The sequence below is a fragment of the Cavia porcellus genome, unplaced genomic scaffold (assembly GCF_034190915.1).
Source record: "Cavia porcellus strain 051 isolate PalLab524CR breed Dunkin Hartley unplaced genomic scaffold, mCavPor4.1 scaffold_6, whole genome shotgun sequence".
NCBI classification, from domain to species: domain Eukaryota; kingdom Metazoa; phylum Chordata; class Mammalia; order Rodentia; family Caviidae; genus Cavia; species Cavia porcellus.
Window position 1 is genome coordinate 61927999 of NW_026947489.1, and position 24668 is coordinate 61952666.

Below are 24668 nucleotides of genomic sequence, written 5' to 3' on the forward strand. Positions count from 1 at the left end.
GAGGCCCCGAAAGCATATCCTGGCACCTCCCCTTGCAGGACATGTTCTCCACACTCTCTTTTCTTGTTCCTCCCCTGTTTCTGGCCATTGCCCAAGTCATCTGGATGGGCTGAAGTCCTCAAGCCCCATGGACCCTGAATGAGGCAGGGGTCACAAGTCACAGCCGCTCATCCCAGATTCCAGGACCAATCCTGGGGGCCTTGTGGAGATCACACACCACAGCCACACACTGCTGCTGCCTCTGCCCTGGGCTAGGAGGGGGTCTGCTCTGCTCTTCATGGGTTACTGACCAGTGGCTCAAGGAGGAAGCTGGGGCTGAGACGGGCCCCTCCAGCTTTGTTCTTGTTTCTAGATGCCTCATTTACTCACAGATGTGTGTGCTGGGCAGGACAGAACTGTGTCCAAGGGCTGGCTGGCCACCACCCAGGCTGAAAGATCCCTAGTAGCTTCTGTCCCAGTGTCCACCCTCTCCATCAAGAAAAGGAAGTAAAAGCCATGAATGGCAGGTGGTTCCTTTTTAAGGTTGTACATTTCTCAAATATTCCTGAACCTCACAGGCATGGACCAGACAGAGATCTATGGAATAATAAAAATTCCCAAACCAAGACTCTGCCCTCAGAGACAACCATGGTGCTAGATGGCAAGGACACATACAGCACTGTATGTGACAGATGACAGATGATGGATAGTTATGGATGGCAGGTGCATAGGCAGGTGATAGCTCTATAAGTAGATAAAAAGGTAGCAGGTGACAGATGATAGCTCTAGATGATAAACAGCTAGTGATAGGTGACAAATAGATGATAGCTAAATAGGTAAATGGTAGCATGGTAGCTAAATAGGTAAATGTTAGAGAAGAGATATAAATGGTAGATAAGTAATAGGTGTATAAATTAGAGATAAACAGGCATATAAATGATAGAGATAGGTAGATAGATAGATAGTAGTTACAGATAGTATATATATTATATATATATATATATATGTGTGTGTGTGTATGTGTGTGTGTGTAGATGGATATACAGATGGTAGATGGATAGATGGACAGACAGCAAGTACAGATGAGAGGCAGAGATAGAGACTAGGTGACAGAGAGATAAACAGTTGAGAGAAACACATGTCAGATGAGTATTCTTACACATTTTTCCCCTCCTGTAGCAATCAGCCTTTTTGCACACTGATATAAATTCACTAAGCACTGTAAACCAACATCCTCTCGGGTCTCAGGACCAAGGACAAACAGCAAATTCCCATCGTGCCTCTCTGGTTTCTCTCGGTGTAACAGATTCTTAGAAGAACAAGTACACTGGGAAAACGTGAGCTGAAGGAAATGCAGTTGTACCAAGGAACATCTAAAACAAGTCTCGAGATCGTCTTACAACCTGGGCACGATTAGTGCATGCCTGTAACCCCAGTTACTCACAGGCTGGGGTAGCGAGACTCGAAGTTCTAGGTCAGGCTGCTCCACTTGGCAAGACTCTGTCACAAAACAAAATTTAAAAGGGCTGGTTCGTGTCTCAGTGCCCCGCATAGTAGGGAGTTTTATCTGAGGTGACAGATGTGCCAGTTCCCTGATCTGATCTTTACATACTACACACCAATATGCCTCCCCTGATATTTAAATATATACAATTACTGCACCAATTAAAAATAAAGACTACATTTTTTAAAAAATGGTATCAATTTTCAAAAAATTGCAGTGCAGCACCATAAAGCACAGAGATGTTCTGCAATGAGACAAGGCCACACCCTGGATGCCAAGATGGAGACAGCCCTTGGGGAGATGGCCTGATCCAGGGATCACTGGACACCCTCCCTGGAAGGTGGCCAAGGTGAGCTATTTGGCACCTTTGGCCACAGTGGTCCACTGGCTCTGACCTGCACAGAGGACAAACTCCATGCAGCCTACTGCCCTGTCCCCCACTGCTTCTCTCCCAGGTGGCACAGCGGTAGCTCCACACCACCCCAAGCTCGGACCTATGTTTGCACCTACTGACCTTTCCTGAGGCCCAGCCTGGGAGGAGTGGGGTCTCACTCCCAATGAGGGGACCAGAAGTACAGCTCCACCTGCACCCCAGTGAAAGCTGTAAGCCTCCCTGTAAGGATGGCCAGGCAGGAGCAGAGGCTGCCTCAGCCAGCAGCCACCAAGACACTGCCCGATCTATCCAGATCTGTGGCAGTGTGCTGAGGTGGAAGGTGGGAGCCCTCTGAGGCTAAGCACATACCCTGCAAGGCTGCACCCCGACTCCCAGCCTGCTGCAGGCACCCACATGGGGTGTCATGTCACATAGTGACAGAAAATGCACCCTACTGCTGCTGCCCACTATCCCTCCTTCCCTCCTGACCCTTTAGAGCAGAGGCCAGAACAGTCCCCAGAGGTGTCCTAATGCCCCATTGACAGGTGGGCTTTCACACATGTACTTGGAAGCTGTCAGCACTTGTGATGAAGAAGAGCCCAGACAACTGGGTTACACACACCTATAATCATAGCACTCTGGAGCCTGAGGCAGAAAGGTTTCAAGTTCAATCCCAGTTTCTAAGTAACTGGGCAACTAAGCAACTCAGAGGGATCCTAGTTAAAAAGTAAAGGTGGGGGCTGGGGATTTAGCTCAGCAGCATAAGCACCTGCCTTGCAAGCAGGCAGTCATGAGTTCGATCCCCAGTACCGATTAAAAACAAAAAAAAAAAAAGGTAAAGGTGGACTGGGAGTGAAGCTCAGTGCAAAAGCCCTGTGTCCAATCACCATAGCAGGGAACAAAAAGTGGAGGGGGCAGAGAAGGGTGGGAAGACATGGCCCTTCCAGGCAGAGTACAGAGCAGCTAATCTAACATCCCGTGTGTCCAGGGGAGGGCACAGAGGGGTTGGGCACAGAGAATCAGCCATTGGCTGCTAGGTCTGAAACCAACCAGTACCTGAGGGCCGGGGTCTCTTCCCAGACAAGGCAGGCACCTGCAACAACCTGAGCCTAGGAGGGGGCTCTGCATCCATCTGCTCCTGCAGTGCTGTCATGGGCTCTGATCTGGGCTTCTAAAAGGACCTGGCAGAGGCAAGATCAGGGCTGTCTCCCCACCACTTACATCAGGAGAGTAACTCTGGGACCTTTCAGTCTGGGCAGGTTCCCTGGGCTCTGGGACGTCGGTCCAGGCTCTGAGTATCTGTGGAAATCTGACCCAACATCCTCTAGCCATAATCATGTCAGAGTTAAGGCTCAAAGGCCAGCCTTGGGCGGCCCAGCAGCACAGGAAACCCAAGGGGCAGGGAGCCACCGCTGGGCCAGCACAGATTCATACTCAGACACTCTGTTTAGCCCTGGACAAGAGTCCGGCTCCACCTCACAGCCCGGCAGGGAGGACCAGGAACCTATACAAGTGGACACTTTCCTTCAGAGTGTGGGAACCAGAGAGCACGTTAAAGACTGTAAAATGTCTAAAGGCTTCAGAACATGGAAAGAGAGGATTTAAACAAAGAAAAGGCAGGACAGTAAAACAGAGCAGGGCTGGGAAAATCAGAGTCCCAGGAGGTTGGGGCTGTGTGTTGTTCTCTTCCTCACAAACACAGCGCACCTGCAATAGCGAGTCAGGGCCACAAATGTGGCCAGGTGCAAATACAAGCACACAGAAGGCTCTTCCTAAAACTGCTCCAGGGAAAGCTGGTTTTCTTCCTCTGAGTCTAGGACTGAAGGAAACAGACCTTTTGTATCTAGTACTGCTGTTCCCACCACCCCAGGGACGATTCACCTGCCCCTCCCCACACACCACCAACCATGAGAGGTGCCAGTGCCACCAAGCCCAAGAGGATTGGGGTCTCTGAAAGTATGCAGGAAAGAGGCTCAGACCCCACAGAGTGCTGTTCTGTGCTCTAGGGTAGATCAAGATGGTGCCTCTAGGCCAAGATGGTCCTGTGTCCAAGCAGCAGCCCACAGCAACAGGTCGGGGAGGGTGCTGAAACACAGGCCCGCCTCCTGCCCCAGCTCCAGGAGCACTGCCTCAGGCCTGGATCCTCTGGCACCAAGCCAGGTGTTTGAACATGCTGCTCCTCGCCTCAGGGAAGGTGCTGGCCTTTCCTGTGATTAAGACAGCAACTTCCCCAGAGCCCTGTCCTCCTTTGTGGGTGGCACCACGGGCCAGGTGGCTGCAGAGGAGGGACTCCAGAGAAGGGGCTGGGCCCACGGACTGTGCCTCTCAACCCTGGGTGGCTCTGGCAGGTCGACCACTTTTCTGGGCTTTGTTCCCAGGGTGCTGAAGAGAACAATGGAGATTTGAGGCATGTGACAGACCTGCACAGCCAGCCCAGCTACCTGTCACACAGTGTGTGAGCGGAGCGTGTTAACTCGCTCCTCACTCAGCTTCCTAGGGTCCTGAGCCTGGGTAGGGGGTGTGGGGGTCAGGGTCTCGAACCCACCTGAGGGTTCGGCTGCCAGGACTCCCTCCCCACAGACAGCGGGGGCACTGAGCATGGCTCTTTCACATCCAAGACATCAAAATTGGGACACAGCCACCACCCCCACCAGGGCTCAGGATAGCTGGGCTAGGACTTGCCCCTGGGGGCATGCCTGCAGAATGACAATATGACGGCTGTCAAGGAAGCCTGGTGTGCCCTGCGGCAGACAGCTGGGCCAGGAGTCAATCACACCTTACCTGCCACTTAGGCTTGACTTCTTCCTCTCACAATGTGATGCCACCTTCCCAGGCCAGGAAACAGGGCAGAGGGCTCCGAGGAGCAGGCAGAGCCATTTATTCACTACCTGTCTTCCATAATGATAACGATCCACCACCCTCTCTGTGAAGCACATACAGTAGACCAGTGCTCATGCAGGAGAGACTGCCTTGTTCGTCCTCAGTCTGACCCTCAGCTCCAGGGGTCACTGCACCCAGACACAGGGAGCCTGGAGGCCTGGAGCAAAGACGGGTGTCTGAGAGGCCACAAAAAATACTCTGCTGCTATCTGCAGTCTTCCCACTTATGTTTACTGTGGCACAAAAAAAAAGTGACAAAATTTACACCAACCATTTTTAGTGCAGAACACGCAGCATTAATTAGGTGCACGCTGCACACAGCGGACCTCTAGGACTTTCTCGTCCTCCCAAACTGAAGCTTTGTCCTCAGTCAATACTGACCCAATCTCCTCCCTAGCCCTGGAACTGACATTCCCCTTCCCATCCCTGTGAGTCTGACCACTCAAGCACTGAATCCTACAATGTTTTTCCTTCTGCGACAGACATCTTTCCCTGTGCACAATGTCCTTGCAACTGACCCGCAGTGCAGCTGTGTCAGAATCTTCCTCAGGACTGAACGATGCTCCATCATAAGGATGAGCCTCACTGTGGTCAAACATGCATCTTCTGGGGGACACTCAGATTGCTCTCATGCCTGGCCACTGTGAATGGTGTCACTATGGTCATGGCAGGCACTCACCCACCCTTAGCACAGGGAGGAGCCTGGCCACCCCTGTGGGCTCCAAAAAGAGGCTGCCCCCAGAAAAACAAATCCAGTCTTCAGATGATCCCACCACATAGCCGTCATCTGCTGCGTCTTTCCACAAGGAAGCCTACTGTGTGCAGAGGGACACAGGTCAGAAAGCAACCTTACAGATGTTACCCTGATGTTACAGCATGAAGTACCTGGCTTGCTGAAGAAGAGAGTGGAAGCCTGCATCTCAGGGGCAGGTGCCCAAGTCCACATCAGAGCATTTGGTGTTTGCTGGCTCTGTGCCATTCTGGAAGTCCTGGGCCTCCCTTATTTGACCCCATTCCTAAGGTGCATCCCTGCCAAGAAGACTTACAGAGATCCAGGTTAGCAAATCCCCAGACAGAAAGGCCACACCTGCTCATGGGCAAAGGGTCTGGGAATCAAAGGCACTGGATTCAGGTTTACCAAACTTTGTCACTCTTGTAAACTTGATTGAGTCAGTGAGTCTTAGAAATTTGGGAAGATTAAGCAGAACAGATCAGGTTAAATGATAGAATCAGAATGTTCTAATGATTCTAAACATTCTAACACTAACAATTCTGATTGCTATTTCAGGACATTTTTCAAATTTACAAATTTGTAACACCTTTTACCATAGAGGTCCAAAAATAAATTCACCTATCTTTTAATGAACAGTTTCATTCAAGAATCTGCAGTCTTAGAATCCAACAAGTCAGTTTTCTCCACTTTGCTTTATGGCCTAATGGTTTGTGAGGGTCCCCCACCCCGCCCCGGGCAACCATATGTGCACACACACGATTCAGAAGCCTTCTGGCCATTCACCCCCAGCTGGAAGCTCTGCACCTTGGAGCCAGTCCTTTCACACGCTAGTAGACAGAGCAGGCAATCATCCCACAGAGCTTTGTGCTGGTGTAGACAGGGGGAGGATCAAGTTGATTTCTGGATTTAACGTTAGCACTTTTATACCCAGCTGTCTTTGCAGATCACACTCTCTGGGCCTAACTTTGAATCACAGGGGCTTGCCAGCCTGAGCTTAAACTCCTCAGGGGTCTCTATCAAGCCCATGCCCTGTGGCAGTCTCTTACGGCTCTGTCTCACCTGGTCACTGTGTTAATGTACACTGGAGACCATGAAGTGGAGTTGTCTTGTGACTCAGTTTTACATAATCAATCCTGTCCCACAGTGGCCCCTGATGAAACTCTCTCAAATATGATGAATGCAGCACTGGATTTCTTCTTAATTTCTAGGCTGCTGTGTAGAACAAATCACTTTTGAGGTAAAATCCCACCTGCTTCGCAGTCTACAACAGCCACAGCTTCTTCTGGAGCTAGTGTCCCTGGGCCAGTAGGTTGTCTCTTTCTGGAACCGCCACGCTTCTGGGCTCACCTTCTCTCCCAAGACATCCTCGATCCGTGATCATGTCGGTAGGTTGAGCGGTGCCTCTGCTGTGCCGTGCCAAGGGGAAACAATATGCAGAACAGACTTGGGGTTTGCCAGGATGCAGAATTCATAGGTGAAGATTTGGCTGACGGTAAACTAGCATTCAGACTCCAGGTTTCCTCCAGCTGTAGATCCACTGCACAGGGCTTGAGAGAACTCACAAATGTCTGAGAACACATGCTTGACAAGTTTGATCCATTATGGCCTTTGGAATCCCAGCAAAAACATATATATTGACCTTTAAAAGTTCCCTGTTTTTATTCAACTAAAAAAAAAAAAAAAAAAAAAAAAAGGCAGCATGGGTAACTCAGCTCCAGGCAGGTAAGTGCTTCTCAAGGGCAGTGGCCCCTGCGAGACCCCGGATCAACTGCCCGGGTCCACACATCATCCAGCTGCTCATTCTCAGCTGGGACACTGAGCTCCAGGAAAAGTGAGGATCATGAGACATGTGGCCGAAGGTCCTCCTGGTGCTGAAGGGCAATACTGAGGCAGTGGGCATGCCTCCTCTGTGGAGAAGGGGCACCCCCAGGGAAGTTTCCTGGGTGCAGTGTGTGGGTGGGATGTCACAGCTCAAATCCCACAGCCAGGGAGCCTGTAAGCAGCAGACATCTGTTTCCTTTGGTCCAGAGGCTGCTGGTCAACCAAGATGCCAGCAGGATCAGTGTCCAGAGAGGCAGTGTCTGCTCACTGCATCCTAGTAACAGAAGAGGCAGGCAGCTCTCTGGGGGCACAGTATAACCCATGAAGGGCACACATCCCATGATGGGGCTCATCATCACCCAACAGCAACTTTCCAACACCATTGCCTCGGGGACAAAACTCCATGTACGTCGGGGGGTGGGGGTCACATTTGGACCATGACATGGATGGGCCCACACAGTCAGTCTCCCCTCTTCTCTTCAGATGAGAAACAATCCAAAAATCAATGGTGACAACAAATTGCAGATCAGTGCAGCCACACACTGGGCCTGTCTGCATTAACACACCTACTCCATCTCCACAGATAAACAGTCATGTTAAGGCTGCCCATTATTAATAGTCCATTTAGCCTTAAAAGCAGCAGCGCCGATCCTCACACAAGGCCTGCAGGCTGCTGGGAAGCTGAGAAGCATGTGTCAACAGCATGAGAGGAAAGTCCTGCTCCACAGCGTCAGCCTTAACAATATTTGTAAGGCCCCACACACCTCACCTCACTGTAGCCTCAGAACTGGAGGCTCATGGAAGTGGTGAGAGATTGATGACCACTGCCAGACTGTGAGACAAAACCAGCGGACCCCACTCCAAGCCTCATGCATGGACAGAGAATCAGCAGGATACACTGGAACAGGTCCTGCAGAGACCAGGTGTCCCCACTCAAATGGCATCTGCTGAGATCCCCAGCAGGGCAGCTAAAAGGGCAGGTGCAAGCTTCCCAGCTGTACCATGGCCAACTCTTGTCCTCACAAAGCCCTCCTCCTCCTGCAGGAAGGAAGTCATCCAACCCAGAGTGGCTGAGGAGGACCCGCCTGAAACTCACCTGCAAACATGCCAACTCCAGCAAAGGATGGAAGGCTCCTGTGAGAACCTTGAGGTGTGGAAACAGCTTCTTGGGAAAGGCAGAGTTATTGCCACCCACATCTACTAGTGCCTCCTGCTTAGAGTTCAAGGCTGGATGTGGCCACAGGAACCCAGGTGCAGCATAGCCATGGGAGCCCAGAGCACCCCAAAGCACAGGCCTTGTTCACTGGCAGTTTGCAAATTGACCATGATGTTTCACAACCTGAAGTTTAGAGGAAGCAGTGCCAACACCAGCTGGAGCAAACTGAAAACTCAGCTGGGCTGTTGGGCCTTAAAAATGTGACCTGATTACAACAAACACTTCTCTCCATGGAGCTAACCACACAGCTTTAGCTGCTCCACCGATGATATGCTCAACCAGACATCCTAACACAAAGGCAGCACCGAACACACACCCATGTGCAAGCACCCATCTTTCCACATATGCATCAACCCCATGTGTTATGTGCTCCAGGTGAGAGATACCAGTGGCAGCAAAGGCAGAGAGTGATCAGCTGGGCCCAGCAAGCTGCAGCTCTTCCCACAGTCCAGAAAATGCTCCGAGCCCCAGTGTACCAGGAAAAGAAAGGAGAGGAAAGACCTTGCTGGGAACCAGGGAAAACATGCAAATCCAAGAAGAAGGCAAGCAGACAAGCAGAGCGCAGGTCCTCTGCTGTGCAAACTTGCTTTAAATGGGATTTGTGCTCACAAAACCACAGGGAGAACTATATCCAGGCCCTGCCCGATATGCCATCTTTGCTCAAATGATGAAATGTGTTCCCCAGGCATGCACAGTCCAGGAAGGCTGCTGCCATTTGGAAAATTGTATTGTAGGAAGAGAGGCAAGGACTGGACAGAGGACTGGACCTTTATGAAATTATGAGCAGTCCTTGCTGTCTCCGGAGCCGAATGTCCATTTTTGTGGCCAGCGTTCCCTCTGGACCTTCAGTCTACACAGACATATTTGTGGCTACATAAATGCACACCATCAGCATGGCAGTAACTGAGCAGCTCTCAAACACAATCACTCCAAAAGAGACTCTGCAAAGCAACAGAACCCATCCTGAGGAGTGAGACAGGGACATCTTTGGGCAGTAGCGGTCACCTCAACCAAAGTCACTGGGCACCACCCCAGCAGAGCACGAAGGTAGTGTGTCCCCAACAGGAGTTTCCCTTAGAATCCAAAGAGAGAGCCTGGTGTCAACAGTGAGAATCCCAGACTTGAACCTCAAACTTCCAGTGGGGGTCTGCAAACCTCGTCAACAAAGCTTTTGGGTCACCCGTCAGAAGTGGAGTCAAAACCCTGGGACACACTGGACATGGACTGGGGCCTGCTTGACTTTCTCCATTTGAAAAACAGAAACAACTTCACACCACTCCCCAGCAACCCCCAGGGCAGGTGCTGATACCACCCTATTCACAGATGAGGAAACTGAGGCACAGGGTGCTTGACAGTTCCCCTCAGGCTGCCCGATTCTGAATACAGTTGTTAACCTCAGCACTGTCCTCTAAATACTTAGGGCAGCTCTATTTTTCTGTGACTTAGCTATTTTCCTTACTTTTTAAAGTATTCCTCTCAGATCATAAATACTTTTTATAACATTGAAGATTAATACAATTACTGTTTTGTCCAGTGGCATGGGAAGGCTCTGCTGGCCAAGCTTCAGCTTCCACACAACCAGAAGCAGTCAGAGAGGAGGCTGTGGTAACTGTGGACCTTGGCCAGACACCTTGACCACAGCCCCTGAACAGCTTAATACCGTGACCTTTACAAGCTGGGCTGTGGAGCAAAGATGTCCCTGTTACACTCCCCAGGATGGGCCCTGTCGATTTGCAGACCTGTCTCTCGGGATGACTGCTTCTGAGAGCAACTCCTGCTGCTCTTCTGCTGGAGCATGTCTATGTGGAGCAGGATTCCTGAGTTTCTGAGCTTCCTCCTTCACAGATCCAAAGAGCAGAGGGTTTTGTTCTTTTCCTTCACATTTTATTCCTGCGGAGAGGTGCAGTCACTGTTCCTTTCTTTGGCTTTGGGTTTTACAAGGGGCTGTTGCCACATCTGCTTCTTAACAAACACCAGCACCGTGGCCTGACCAGCGAGGCAAAGGAAGGCATGTGGCTCTGCGGGGCCCGGTGCTGCACCCCACAGTGGTAATGGGTTGCGCCAAGATCCCTGGGGCTGGAAAATCCCTGCCCCTGTCCAGTTGCTGTTCAAAGGGGAATGATGACGCTGTTTTTGACTGCACTTTGCACCATGCACACAGACTGCACTGGACACTGCACAGCCGTGTTTATTTTTAGGAAGGCTTTTCATTATTGCCATGCAAAATGTCAAGGCTGAGCTAAGGCAGGCTCTGTCCAGGTCTCCGACTCCAGCTCACTAACACAGTCAGGAGAGTTCCTGCCATGAGCTGAGCATGCACACATCCCAGGGGTACCCAAGTTAATTAACTGATTGGAGACACAGAGGAAGGAAGCCCTGGCGAGGACACACTCCTGGGGAGACAGGGCCTCATGCAAAGGTCAGAGGCGGAGAAGGACAGGGCTCAGGGACAGCAGATGGGGGAGAGGGCAGGGCATCACTCCCCCAACAAGCCTGATCTGGACAAAGAAACGAGTGCTGAGGAGTCCGCAGGAAAGGAAGGTTTTCAAACACACACGTAAATCCCAGGCCCAGCGCAAACTGCAGAAAACCGGGAGGCTAAAGGAATATTCCTGTGGCAAACATCATTCGCATTCAGAGAACTATGAACTGCTTCACAGAACTAGAGCAGTAATTTCTCTCTGTCTGTCTGTCTGTCTCTCTCTGTCTGCATGTGTATTAATGGCCCCGAACTCAGAACCCTTTTTTAAAACTTGGAGTAATCTACATTTGAGGTTGTTGAATGTTTTGTATTTAAAATATTTTTTTTAAAAATCACAATCATTTTATAAGATTTAAAAATCACCAACACTAAAAATGTGCACACACAAAATCTCAGAATGTTAAGAAGCCCCGTGAGTTGGATGTGTCTAACCTGGCACTCTGTGGTGCTTGGTGCTGGCCTTAAGAGGCTCAGCTCGAGCTGGAGAGGATGACATCTCCACAGGGGACCTCCCAGCTGCGAGCAGGCCAGCAGAGAAGCTGTGCATGAGCCCCAGACCATTTCTATCCTTGACCACCAGCTGCTTGAACCTCACAAAGCTGAGGGCCAGAGCAAGGCCAGACCATAGCCTCTTGGCTTTCCCAGCAGCACAGAGACCTGTCCAGATTAATCATAGGAAGTCACGGATGTGTGAGGAGGGCCAGACCTGGCCCATGAAGGAAATGTAATAGCAGGGTCAGGAGGAGCCAAGAGACCTCGGGGATACTGCACATAAGGCTAGTTTGAACAACAAAAAGCCAGGGAACATCATGTCAGATCCTTTCTGAAGCTTCTTAGACCTTCCTCAGTCAGGAGGGGGCATGCTTCTGCTGCTGAGGACAGTACAGATGCCAACCATTAACCACGACCACACTGACTCTGCAGCATGCCAGAAACTGTCAACCACATCATACAGTCTCACTTCATAACCACCACTCACATTACCACTGTGTCCAGGAGAAAACATCCATCTTCTCAGGCCCAGTAGCCTTTAGCTCACAACTGGCCCCAGAAAGAATCTGGTCTGATCCAACAGTACTTTCCCCTCGCATGAAGACCTTCTCCAAGTCATGTGCAGACCACAGATTCAAAAGACACAAAGTGTCGGCTCAACAAGATGCTTCCTTCAAGTACATACTGCAGCCTGCTCCACCGGCCAGTCTAGGGTCCTCCCCACTCCACTCCACTAGCTGAGCGAAACAGGGAGCATGGCCAGTGGTGCAGAGGGCTCTGCCTGAGGAAGAGGTCAGGGGCTGTGCATCGGGGAAACCCTCACCTTCCAGGGGAGGAATGTGACCCACTGGCATCCCCTCAGGCATGTGGGAGTTGGCCAGGATCTTAGTGCCCTTGGTGCCATAGCGTCCAGCCAACTCTTCCTGCCAAGTCACTTTTCCCTGTCACACAGGCTTCGTTTGCACCTTTCTTCCATGATTATGCAGATTACAAGGCCAACAGCACTCAAGGCCCCACTGTGGACACCCAGGATTCTGCCCCAACCCATGGTGCTCAAGACTGAGGACAGGAAGCTCATACTAAGCCAGTAAATCGGCCACCTCTAAGATGGGCTCCAGAGGGACCACTAGACAGCTTCTAACTTCTTCAGAGTCTAATTTCCATACTCAGGAGCCACAGCAGGGGCCAGCCCAGAAAAAGCACAGAAGGAGCAAGTCCAGAGCTAGGGCCAGCCCCAGTGGAGCAGAAGGGGTGGGGTCTGTCCCTCAACCTCCCTCTACCTGAACCTGACCTATCCCTTGCCTCGGTTCCTCTCCTCTGGATCTGTGACCTTCCTACCCAAACAGGCCCAGGTTTCTAACTGAGAGCCTGAGCTTCCCGCCTCAGTTCTTGAGTCACTGAAAAAGCTTGTGCTGTTGGCACTGTGCTTTTGATCTCTTTTAGGGAACCAGTGATGTTAGGTAACAGTCACACTGGACTTAATCCTCCTCTCAGGAGCAAGGTGTGGCCTATTTTGGTTTTGTCTCAGTGTTTATTTCCCTTTGTTTGCAGTCTGATGAAATCGTGTGCCTCTAGTCCATCCCTTGGAAGTTAGTGCCCATTTGTAGTCCAGAATTAAAAAACAATAAATAAGTATCTATGGAGTTAAAGTGGCCTATATACTGACCAAAGTCTTCTCACTGCTGGAAATAAGAGTGGCCCATACCAAGCAGTGTGTGTGTGTCATGGAAAGTCCTCCAGCCTTATTTGAATTAGCCAAACAAATACAAACAAAGTACAAGGATTGGGAATGCTCTGGAAAGACAGAAGTCCTCAATGAGCTTATGGGGAGCCAAGGAAGCTTCTAGAAGTTTCTGGAAGGTGGTAGGGAAGACACTGGGAAGGGGCAATGGGAAGGGTTGGAGGACAGGAGTCCTTCCCTGTTGAGCTTGCTTCCTGATGCTCTGCACAGTTCTTAGCACATGATAGGTATCCAATTGTTTTTAAAAACATGCTTACACTTGGCTAATGGTTTAGTTCATGGGAAATGGAATTTCTTGGTTCTCTGTGAGAGCAGAAGAACTTGACAGAGGAAAACTTCTACATTTCCTCCAGCATAATCTGCCTGGTGCTGATGTCTGTCATTTCCCCGTGGTGCTACCTGCAGCTCCAACAATGCACCCTTCCTCCAGAGACCTGCCTCTGTTCTGCCTGCTCTGTGGACTTTTGCATGCCTGTGTTCCCCAGTCCTCAGGATGGAGCCACCACCACTGGGGTCTGACCCAGGAGGATCACCCTTGTGTGTGCTGTGCTCTTTCTCAGTTTGGGCCTCAGCACACCAGGACCCCTCCCCAGTACAGAGGTTTCTGACCCTGACCCTGACCAGGACTGGAAGTGCCTCCAGGAACAAGTGACCCCTGCCCCTCACCGCCCACTCCTGTGATGCTGGTGATTTCTAACTGTAGATTCTCTCCTGTCTGTGGGAGCACCACTGCTGCACTGAGAGCTCTGTTTGAATCTTGGGCATTGAAATTGCTTTACGTCTTTTTCTTCAGTAGAAAGTGTCTACCTAATACCAGAAAGGCAACTTCTAAATAAAGACGCAAGCGTGATGCCGCTCATGCTGCCCACCTGTGTTGCCAGCAGGAAGCTCCACCCCATGAGTTTATTTTCCCGAACAGTTCACACTGTATCTCAGCTGAATGAGTACACACCACTCCTGAAGTGCTCCAGCTGAAGGAGGGCGGGTAACTCGTTGGAGGTTTTTACAGTAAGAATCAGATTCAAAAGGGATGAGCTGTGGGCAAGAAGAACATCACTAGGCTGGGCTTCCAGTGCCTACTGTGCAGGAAGAGGCTTCTCACTCCCATTTACTGTCATAAAGTACATGAAGAACTATGGAATGGCTGGGGAACAGTGCCTTCTCTGACAGCTGGAGTTCCTTGGAACCCTAGGACCATACTAACCAACTCAGGTCTGTGTGTTGAAAGAATACTGTCTCCTGAAAACCAATGCCAGGATTCTTTCCAGATATAGCCAAGTGATTTTTCAATGTAAGACTATTATTATAAAAATTGTCATCCCACAGTTTTATTTTGTTTTTGTTTTTGTTTTGGAACTGGGAGGAACCTAGGGAGCACTGATCTACATCCCAACCCTTTTGTTTTGAGATAGTTTTTGCTAATTTGCCCAGATTGGCCTTGAATTTGTGATTCTCCTGCCTCAGCCTCCTAGGTTGCTAAAATTATGGGCATGCATCACCACAAAAAAGCTGTGGTATCTTTTTTTTTTTTCTTTTTTTTTTTTTTTTTTTTTTTTTTTTTTTTTTTGGTACCAAGTATTGAACTCACAACCTTTTGCTGGCCAGGAAGGTGTTTATACCTCTGAGCTAGATCCCTAGCCTATGATAGCTTTCTTTATAAAATAAATAAATAAAGCATATATAAGGAGCTCAACTCTAACCCTAGAGGAATCAGCAGAGGCTGCCCCAACTCCTGACTGGAGCAAGAGCTACACAAGCCTCACAGTTTCTCTCCATGGAGTCTGAGCAGGACAGACTCAGAGATGCAGCAGCCTGGGAGGCCTCTGTCCCAGTGGATCCCCAGAAAGTCACTCATAGGCCTCCATCTGCATCTCTCCAAGAAGAAGCTACTTACAAATTGGCAAAACTTAACCAGGACTCTTTCTCAGGGCCCAGAGATGGCAACTGAGGTCTTGATTTTCTCAGCAAAGTTAACAAAGCAGGCCCCACCCAGCCACAAGCCAAAATGCAAGGCATATTTGACACATGGGCTCAGGCGCTGTGGCGTGGGCTGTGATGTTAGCGAGCGCAGGACCACGTGGGCTCGACCCACCATTGCAGGGCCTGGAGAGACCCACAGGTGAGGGGCACCTGAACTAGCACAGAAGCTGCTGTGGCTGGCACAAACACAGACCTTCTAGGCTGCTCTTCAGACACTGGCAGGGACTCACGAGAAGGCTGCCACCCTGCAAACACTCCCAGATGTGACCTGCACACAAGGCCATTGTAGCCAGCACTGTGCTAAGTGTGCACTGTTCGTGGAGGTGACACACACACCCAGAGCTCAAGCAGTGGAGGCAATAGACATTTGAAAAGGAAGCATTTGATGGGGCAGGGTATGCAGGGAAGCACACATGCTTAGCACGTGGAAGGCCTGGGTTCAGCCCCAGCACCCAAAACTCAGTAAGTAACACTAAGTGTCATTAGTAACAACTTTAGTGAGCACAGAAGTATTTGTACTTTCAACAAAATACTTTAATCATGAGCCAGGTGTGGTGGTAAGCGTCTGTTATCCCAGCATTCAGGAGGCTGAGGATATTCCATGAGTTCAAGGCCAGCCTATGGTACATAAGTGAGTTCAAGGCCAGCTGGCATTAGACAGTGAGACCCTGTCTCAAAAAATAATAATAATAGAAGTAACAATTAATCATGAATAATATTTAATCTCTCATCCTTTTAAATCACTACTGAGCTTGCTTTATAATAAATATGTATCCAGTAGAGCACCCACACTATGCGAGGGTGTCTATGAATACCCGGACAAGTGTGCGTTGTCCTCAGGGTGCCTTGGGCCTCTGCGCTGCCTGTGAGAGATGGAAGAGAAGGCAGCTCCAAGGGTCTCACGGGCCACAGGCAAGCCACCTCCTTCCTGAGGTTGGACAAAGTTTCCGGTTGCAGTGGCCGCTCTGGCCCGAACTGAATGAGGACAAGGTTTTGTTCTGTCTTTCAAAGTTTGTTCTGCTACAACGCAATTTATTATATAGCTAAATCTTGGAAGCCCATAGGCCCATCACCAATTGAATGGATAAAAAATGTGGTATTTATATATAATGAAGCACTATTGTGCCATAAAGAAAGGTAAACTTGAGATATAGTTAGTTCAGTTCCCATTATAAATTTCTTTCCTCAATTCAACCCTGCTCCCAAGCAGAGTTTTTGCTTTTTTTTTTTTTAGCACATCCCAGGGCATAGGTGTGAGACAGACTAAGGGTGAGGACATGGGTGCCCAGCCGGGTGGGCCCTGAGTCTCTGTAGGAAGGAGCTGCTGGGAAGTAGCAGGAACAGAGGCTGATCTGGAAAAAAGAGCTTCTCAGGAACCTGATTCAGCCCCACATGGATGGGATTCCCAGAAAACTCTGCTTCCCTGGCTACCCTTAAGCTCCACCCCACAGCAGGAAATCATGGCCACCCTCCCTGCATCCCAGAGAAGAGAGTTGGCCCAGGCTCCCTGCCTGACTTCAGAGGGCAGAGCTGCTCCAAAGGCTGCCAGGCTGAGAAGCCCTGCACCTCCCATCTGCGGGCTTCCTGAAAGCTGTCCTCAAACACTGTGATAACACTGAGAAACAGTGCCATCCAGACTCACAAAATTTATTTTAAAAATTCAGTGTTCTGAATTTTGCATTTATCAAATTTTATATAATAAATATTTGAAAAGAGGGCAACCCATTTGGAGCCCTCCTCTCTCTCAGGAGTTATTCCTACTCCTCCATTTCTTTTTGTCTTTTTCTTATCGGTACCAGGGATCAAACTCATGACTGCCTGCTTGCAAGTCAGGCGCTTATGCCGCTGAGCTAAATCCCCAGCCCCTACTCTTCCATTTCTTAAAAAAATGTCTTAAAAAATTTTACAAGACAGTAGTATGTCTGAAAGAGTATCTACTTTCTTTTTATTATATGTTCAAAACAAACTTGTAAGAAATGTGTACTATTAGGGACTGGGGATTTAGCTCAGCGGCATAAGCAACTGCCTTGCAAGCAGGCAGTTGTGAATTTGATCCCCAGTACCGGGGGGGGGGGGAGATGTGTACTATTATCATTTAAGTCATATTCCATAAGTTTTGTGAGAGAATGATGTCAAGTAAATTTCAGAAGGTGCTGTCATTACTTATTATAACAACATAACCATGCCTGCTCTCAAGTTGTAGGTGACTGTTTTCAGAATGTATATTTAAAAATGTGAGTGATGCTGCTATTCATATATAATAATAATGCTTTTGCAAAAAATGTCAAGTCATCTGAAACTTGGACTCTCTAAAGTGACATTATTTTCATTAATAATATTCCATTTCATCTGGCCACCAAACTCCAATAGTAACTGGAGAAATTCAGAGCTTCCAAGAGTAGCAATTAGAACTTGCTAGAAACTACAGTTATCAAGGCTTCTCCCATCTACCTCAGGTAATTCTCTCAAAAAAGGAAGATTGAAGCCATACGTGGTGATGCAGTCCTGTGATCTGAGCACTCTGGAGGCTGAGGTAGGAGTATCGTTGCAAGTTCAAGGCTAGCTTGGGCTACAAAGTGAGCCCAAGGACAGCCTGAACTGCATAGAGGGACCCTTCTCAAAAAGACAAAAAAAAAAAAAAAAAAAAAGGAGGAGGGGAATAAATTCTTAGATTACAGTTGACCTCCTTTTATGTCTCCAGACTTCTAAATACTAGTCAAGCTGCTAATCTTATCAGACTGGGAAGAGAAGGTCAACTTCTCAGAAAGTCACCATCACGAGTCACTTTCCTTTAATTTGTGCCCTTTATCCATATACACACTACCCACCATTTTAGATCACCTGCAGTTTCACTCTGTAGGAATCTTCCATTTTGAAAAAATTCTTAGTTCTTGTCACCATAATTTCCCAATTTCATGTTGGCTATGTCATGGAAGCAAGGGTCAGAATCCATGGCAAAGTAGGTGTGAGGGTGCTGAAAGATAATGAAGCAGGTGCAAGGATGCAGGAAGGAGAGCATGGACAGGAGAGGATGCTGGGAGAAGAGGATGTAGGAGGAGAGGGTCTTACAGGAGAGAATAGAGGGAAGAGAGGATGCTGGAAGGAGAGGATGAAGCGTAGAGGATGCTAAGAGAAAAGCATGCTGGGAGGAGAGGATGCTGGGAGTAGAGGGTCTTATGGAGAGGATGTAAGGAGGAGATGATGTAGGAGGAGAGGGTCTTACAGGAGAAGATGCTGGGAGGAGAGGATGTTACAGGAGAGGGTACAGGGAGAAGAGGATGAAGCGTAGAGGATGCTAAGAGAAGAGCATGCTGGGAGGAGAGGATGCTGGGAGTAGAGGGTCTTATGGAGAGGATGTAAGGAGGAGATGATGTAGGAGGAGAGGGTCTTACAGGAGAGGATGCAAGGAGGAGAGGATGTAGGAGGAGAGGGTCTTACAGGAGAGGATGCAAGGAGGAGAGGATGTAGGAGGAGAGGGTCTTACAGGAGAAGATGCTAGGAGGAGAGGGTGTTACAGGAGAGGATACAGGAGAAGAGGATGAAGCGTAGAGGATGCAGGGAGGAGAGGATGTTACAGGAGAGGGTACAGGGAGAAGAGGATGAAGCGTAGAGGATGCTAAGAGAAGAGCATGCTGGGAGGAGAGGATGCTGGGAGGAGAGGGTATTACAGGACAGGATGCAGAGAGGAGAAGATGTAGGAAGAGAAGATGCTGGAAATAGAGGCTACAAACAGCAGAAAATGCTGGGAGGCAAGGGTACAGGAGGCCTCTGTGCTCTTCCCTGGGATTCAGGAATTGTACTTGAGCAGAGTCTCAGACTCAGTCTATTTTCAGGCAGAGGGTTTCAAGGGCTTCTGGTGGAGGACCCTGAGCGGGAAGGCCACTGGCCACACCTCATACTGATCCTCCCATGCCACATTCCCCTGACCACCAATTGCTCCACAGACACTGGCTGTCTCAGAGAACATGCAGGTTGCTAAGCTCCCTGCAGTTCCACCTCAGGAAATGCTGTTGGCACCTCCCTCCAAAGGGACGGCTCCATCCATCTGCAGCTGAACACATCTTGCTGTAGAAACCAGGGCTGACCGCACCGCTCATGCAAAGTCCTTTTCTTCTAGAAACCAGGTCAGCAACCAGAATGGGTTTTCAGAACCAGGCAGGACATAGGATGCCCACACCGCAGGGTGGAACTATCCAGTCTTCCCTCCACAACTACTTCAGAGAAAGATGGGTTGCTGAGGGGGGCTGTCCAGGCCTGCCTTCATCCAAGGGTCAGGCTCACAGGAAGCCACTCTTAGATTTGTCTCATGGAAGTTTTCCCTCACTCATCCTTGTACTTATTCTGAAGTGGACTTTCTGTTATGCGTCCAGGATGAGTTTGTACTGCCAGCTCTTTAAGTCCGATTCTTTAAGTCTGATGGACGCTTAGCGAGTGTTTGGAAAAGTTTTCACCAAGACAATATGGAGAAAATGCTATGGGGCATTCACACTCCTGCTCACACAGAAGCCTAATGGGTGCAAAATAAGCCCTCGTCTTCCAACATCAAAGATCCTCAGAATAGACCAAATATTTCAGTCTGACCCCCAAACAAAGCCCAACCAGAAAATGACATCCCTGGCTCGGTGATGGCAAGCATTTTAAGTCCTCCTGGAAGAGGTCCAGCAGACCCCTTGCAGATTCTTAGCTCCCGAGAGAACAGCAGCGGCTGGAGTGGAGACATTCCTGGTTCTGTGGGGGGAAGTGAGGACTAATTCTTGCAGTCTCAGAGCACAGTGCCCTCACAGCACTCTGCCCCTCAGGAGCCACCCTGCTGCACTGGAATCATCCACTGGGAAAGAAAGAGGCTCTGGAGGCCACAGATACTTCCGTAAACCATTTGAGTGAGTCTCCGCCTTCTCACCTATAAGTGGAGCTAGAAATGGCTCCCTGTTTGGGCTGTCCTGGGCACATCATGAGAACACACAGAAAACTCAGCTCAGGACAGGGCCCCAGGGCAAAGGCAGTGGTGGGCTGTCATGGCAGAGGGACGAGCTGTTCTGTGACCCAACAGTGAAGGCACCTGAACTCATACATAGAATGTAGCATGAAAAGAAAATTCAGTACTATTTTAAAGTAAAATTCAGTCTGTCTTGCAACAATGAGTTCCTCCTCGTGCCTGCCATGTGCCTGAATCACCCTAAACTGACTGGTCAGCACAGGCTCCGTGGGCTCGTCCTCTGCTTTCTGAGTCACTGTCACTATTCCTGGAGGGAACAGAGAAAGCAAGCTAAATGCTCTCTTCTCCACCTCCACAGCAACAGTGCACACCAGGCGCCCAAGAATCCGCCACTGGTCAGTGCTCTTCTGGTTTCCTTCTGTCATCTGCATTGGCCTGGCCTCCAAAGGCAAAGGCAGTGCTAAACTCAAAGTCCAGCAAGAGCTGCTGCTTATCAGCTGGGCAAGGCAGACTACCAAACAAAAGGTGCTTAATGTGTGGAGGAGGAGGTGTCCCGGGAGCCACACCCGCATCTACTTCCTGTCCTAGATATTTGAAGAGTGGGTTGGTACAGTAGCCAGAGATAGCACGAATTAAAAGAAAAAAATGTCCTTCCTTCAGCAAACTGTTTCTACTCTGTTTCCAGGCATCAGAAAAGTAGACTGACTATTTTATGCTTCTCGAGTTTTCTGGCCTTCTATCAATCAAGATTAGGAAAAATAAGCCCAGCTGGGTCTACATTTATGAAGGTCAATTTGGACTAATGTGGAAACAGCTGCCAGGTGCATTTATGTGGAACGGAGGGCTATCTTCTGTGAGTTCAGCTGTTTGCTTTCTCTGGGAAATGGAACATCTCATCAGAAAAGATAAGACAGGCTTTGAGCTAGCTTTAGCACACCAGCCTTCATCTCTGAGATGCATCTGGACAGAACTCTTTCTGCCCATTTCTTAAGTCTTTTCTTCACCCCTCCACATACAAAGGATCCTTCAACAAGTAGTGTCTGCACACATCCGGGGAGATCTTAAGTACCTGCCACCCAAAGCCAAGAGCTGTTTTTAGTTTGGGCCATACTGAGTTGCAAAAGGAACAGAGTCACCCAGGGGAGATGGGGACCTGTGCTCAGATACATCAGTGTGAGGCACAAGACAGATTTCTCAGGCAGAGTTAGACAGCAAGAGGAACAGAAAGGAAAAGGAACAGAAAGGAAAAGCAACAGGAGGGGCCTCGAATTTAAGGATTAGCTGAGGTGGATCAGGGCCTAAGGCTCATTCTCAGATTTGGTTCCCACTTGGAGGGCCAACTTTGTTTCCAGGATTGTCCTTGTTTGAGGGTGTGGGGTCTCAGTTCTCATCATGGGGTAGCTGCTCCCACTCTGAAGAGGTGAGCTCATCGTGGGGCTGTCACCAAGGTTCTGCTTCCAGGATCCAAAGTGACTGGAGGTTTAAGAACTTCTAGGCATCCCTCTAGGAGGCTCTTGGAATGGATATTGTGGAAGAGGGCAACTGAGGGTAACAGGGAATTGGTTTCTCTTATCATGAAGCACTTAGTCTTGAAGGGCTGAGGTGGCTGGGGAAACTCAAGGCTAACAGCTAACACTCCTGGAGGTCAGAGGAGCAGGCATGTGACCCATAGTCTTAAAACTACATTCCTTGCTTCCCAGAACCCAGAGAACAGTGGGTACATAACTGCATTCTTGAAGCAGAGTGTGTACAAAATAGAACAAAACAACCCAGAATGTAGAAGCCATCATCACATGGAAGAATCAATAATTACAACAGAATTAGAACCCAAGGCCAGGTTGGGGGTGGGGAGCCACACACTACCTGATCTCCACCCACAGCTCTACTGCCACAGCCATGCTGTTTCTGGGCCAGGACCCCTCAAAGCTGAATATTTCTTGGCACAAGGACACCCTGGCATGTGTGCTGGGAGGAGCCACACTGGGGCAGGCAAGGCAGCCCCTCCTTGGGGGCCACTGAATGGTGACCTTGACAAGTGTGAAACCAGACTGGCTTTGAAAGGAGAGCTAGGATGCACAGCTAAGCCTAGAACACGGAGGAGGCCATTTAAAACCTTCTACTCCCTGCTGACACCTGGAGGTCGACACACTTGACAGCCACCTCTGGACACAGGCACAGCCCCCACACTTACACTCAAGGCATCTCATTTTGAACCCACTGCCTGGCACCCCCTCTCCACACACCCTTGACCTGTCCACGTACGCCGGCCCCAGAGGCTGATGGAGGAGTAACTGACAGACAGGCAACAGCTTACAGATGCAGAGAGAACCAGGCTTCTGTTCATTAACACAGAACCAAACACGATAAAAGGCTCTGGACCCCAGGAAACAAAGATGAGTTTGTGCTGTGGTGAGAGGAAGGATCCTTTGATTTAAAATTAAACAATCAGGCCAACCGGTTCACAAAGCAGCCACTCCTGTCGCGGACAGCTCTGCTTCTCAGCTCCATGTGGGCTCGTGGTTGAATGAAGAATACGTGTGGGTAAACGGGGAGAAAACAAAGGGGCAGAATGAATAGTCACCAGTCTGCACAGCCAGTACCTGGCAAGGTGTGAATCTGGACTCTGAGCAAACTCTGATGGAAGGTTGGCTCAAGGAAAGGCACATTCTTTAGCAAAAGGAGAGAGGGACTTTAGATACCTTCAGTTATGGAGCTATCAAGCAGGTTCACAAACTGACTTCCACAAAACTGCAGAATGGTTGGTTGCTTATGCTCAGATTCAGGGAAAAATACTGAGGACCTGATCAAAAGAGGCCCTGAAATCCCAGAGAAGGGCAGAGAGGGAGGCAGCGAAGAAAGAAAGGAATGAAAGAAATCCAAGACAGAAATACACACAAAGTCACTAAGCTGTCCTGGACAATACTGCCTAGTGCAGGAGATTGGTCTTGGTGAGTTGAATCAAATCATTAAAAAGAGATGCTGTTGACTATAATCCAGCTACTCCAGAGGCTGAGGCAGGACAATTACAAACTTGAGGCCAGCCTGGGCAACTTAGCTATACCCTGTTTCAAACTAAAAAATAAAATAAAATAAAAAGGGCTGGAGATGTAGCTTAGCACTCCCTGAGTTCAATCCCCAGTGCTAGAAAAAAAAAGTGGAGGAGGGCTCAGCCCTGACCCCAGCCTCACTGATCATTAATGCCATGAAGGAACCTTTTCCCATCAGAGAGATCTCTGAATGGGAGATGCCAAGACAGAAAGCTGATGTGGCTAAGAGAAAGTGTGTCCTCCCAGGAGAGGAAATAAGATGGTGGGAGCAGCACCCCATGGTGTACCACAGTGTTCTTTCCTGGGGTCAGCACCCTAGAGATGGCCCAAAGCCCTGAGGATAAGTGCAGATGCACAGTTATTAGCTAGAGGATTTCATCCAAGCAAGAATAACCCCACCGGTAGAACCAGCCTGGTTCTAACCTACAAGGCTGTTTGATGTAACAAAGGCACAAAGACAAGAGTCTTTTCGGCCATCTGTTCTATAGGCCTCAACTTGAGAGGCAACTGATGGCTAGGCCAGATTCAAGGTGTGTGTCTTCAAACTATGTATTCTTATTTGGAATAATGCAGCTCGTGTGACCATTACCAAGATCTAGATGGCAGACAGAGAGAAAGGCAGCACCTGCGTCTCCTGGTGGACCTGCCCCTGCTGTGTCTTCTGCAGACAGGTCCTGAGCATACGCAGCAGCAACTGAGCAGAGATAGTGCAGGGTCAGGCCAAGGGGCACAGACTGGGACCTGCTGTTTTCTATTGCACAGGGAAAATGATGTTGCTCCTGTCCCTCGTATCCTTAGTGCAGACCTTGGGTCCTTTATGGTGTTCCATAAAGACTGCAGGACACAGCCCCTTCAAGCTGAATGGAGGGGAACAGGGCACCCTAGCACCCATGATTCCCTGTGGTCTCTGACCTGCTTGATTCCCAGACTGGCGAGACCGGCAGTGTGGCTGCAGAGGGCACACCTTTTACACAGCATGATTCCACTTTCTGTTGCCAAGACAACATCACTGTGTTCAGCAAGATGGTCCAGGACAGCACAGTGTCTTCATTCGCTTCCATCTTTGGGCTTCCTCCACTCCCCCTCAGCTGCCTCCCCTTTCTCTGTGGTTTTAGTAAAACACTGTGAACTGGCAATCACAAAGGAAAAGGGGCCACTGAGGCCCAGCAGGAAGCTCATTCCATGATGCCCCACCTTCCCCAGGCATGGAGGGTGGCACCTGGCTAGCTGGGCAAACACAGCTCCCATGAGTTCAGGCCAGCTCAAGCCCATGAGGAAGGTGCCACCCCTTCCTGAGAGCCAGGACACAGGAGGGCTGATTGGGCGGGCTGGGGTGAGGGAGGGGAGGACAGGCAGCAGTGAGATCCCAGCTTCCCAAAGCAGGGAAACGCCTGTGCACCGTCCTGGAGCACACACAGTCTGTGCTCTGTCTGTGCAAGATGCCAGCTGCGTGGAGTGACAGAGAGCTGGAAGAGTCCAGGATCA

At 49.5% G+C, this 24668-nt stretch overlaps 1 protein-coding gene across 4 annotated transcripts in view; it reads right to left on the reverse strand.

Annotated features, from left to right (window-relative positions):
• The window catches only part of Ptprn2 (protein tyrosine phosphatase receptor type N2), a 542085-nt gene that overhangs the window by 516419 nt on the left and 998 nt on the right, over positions 1–24668 (reverse strand). The gene's annotated exons all lie outside the window — the stretch shown is intronic.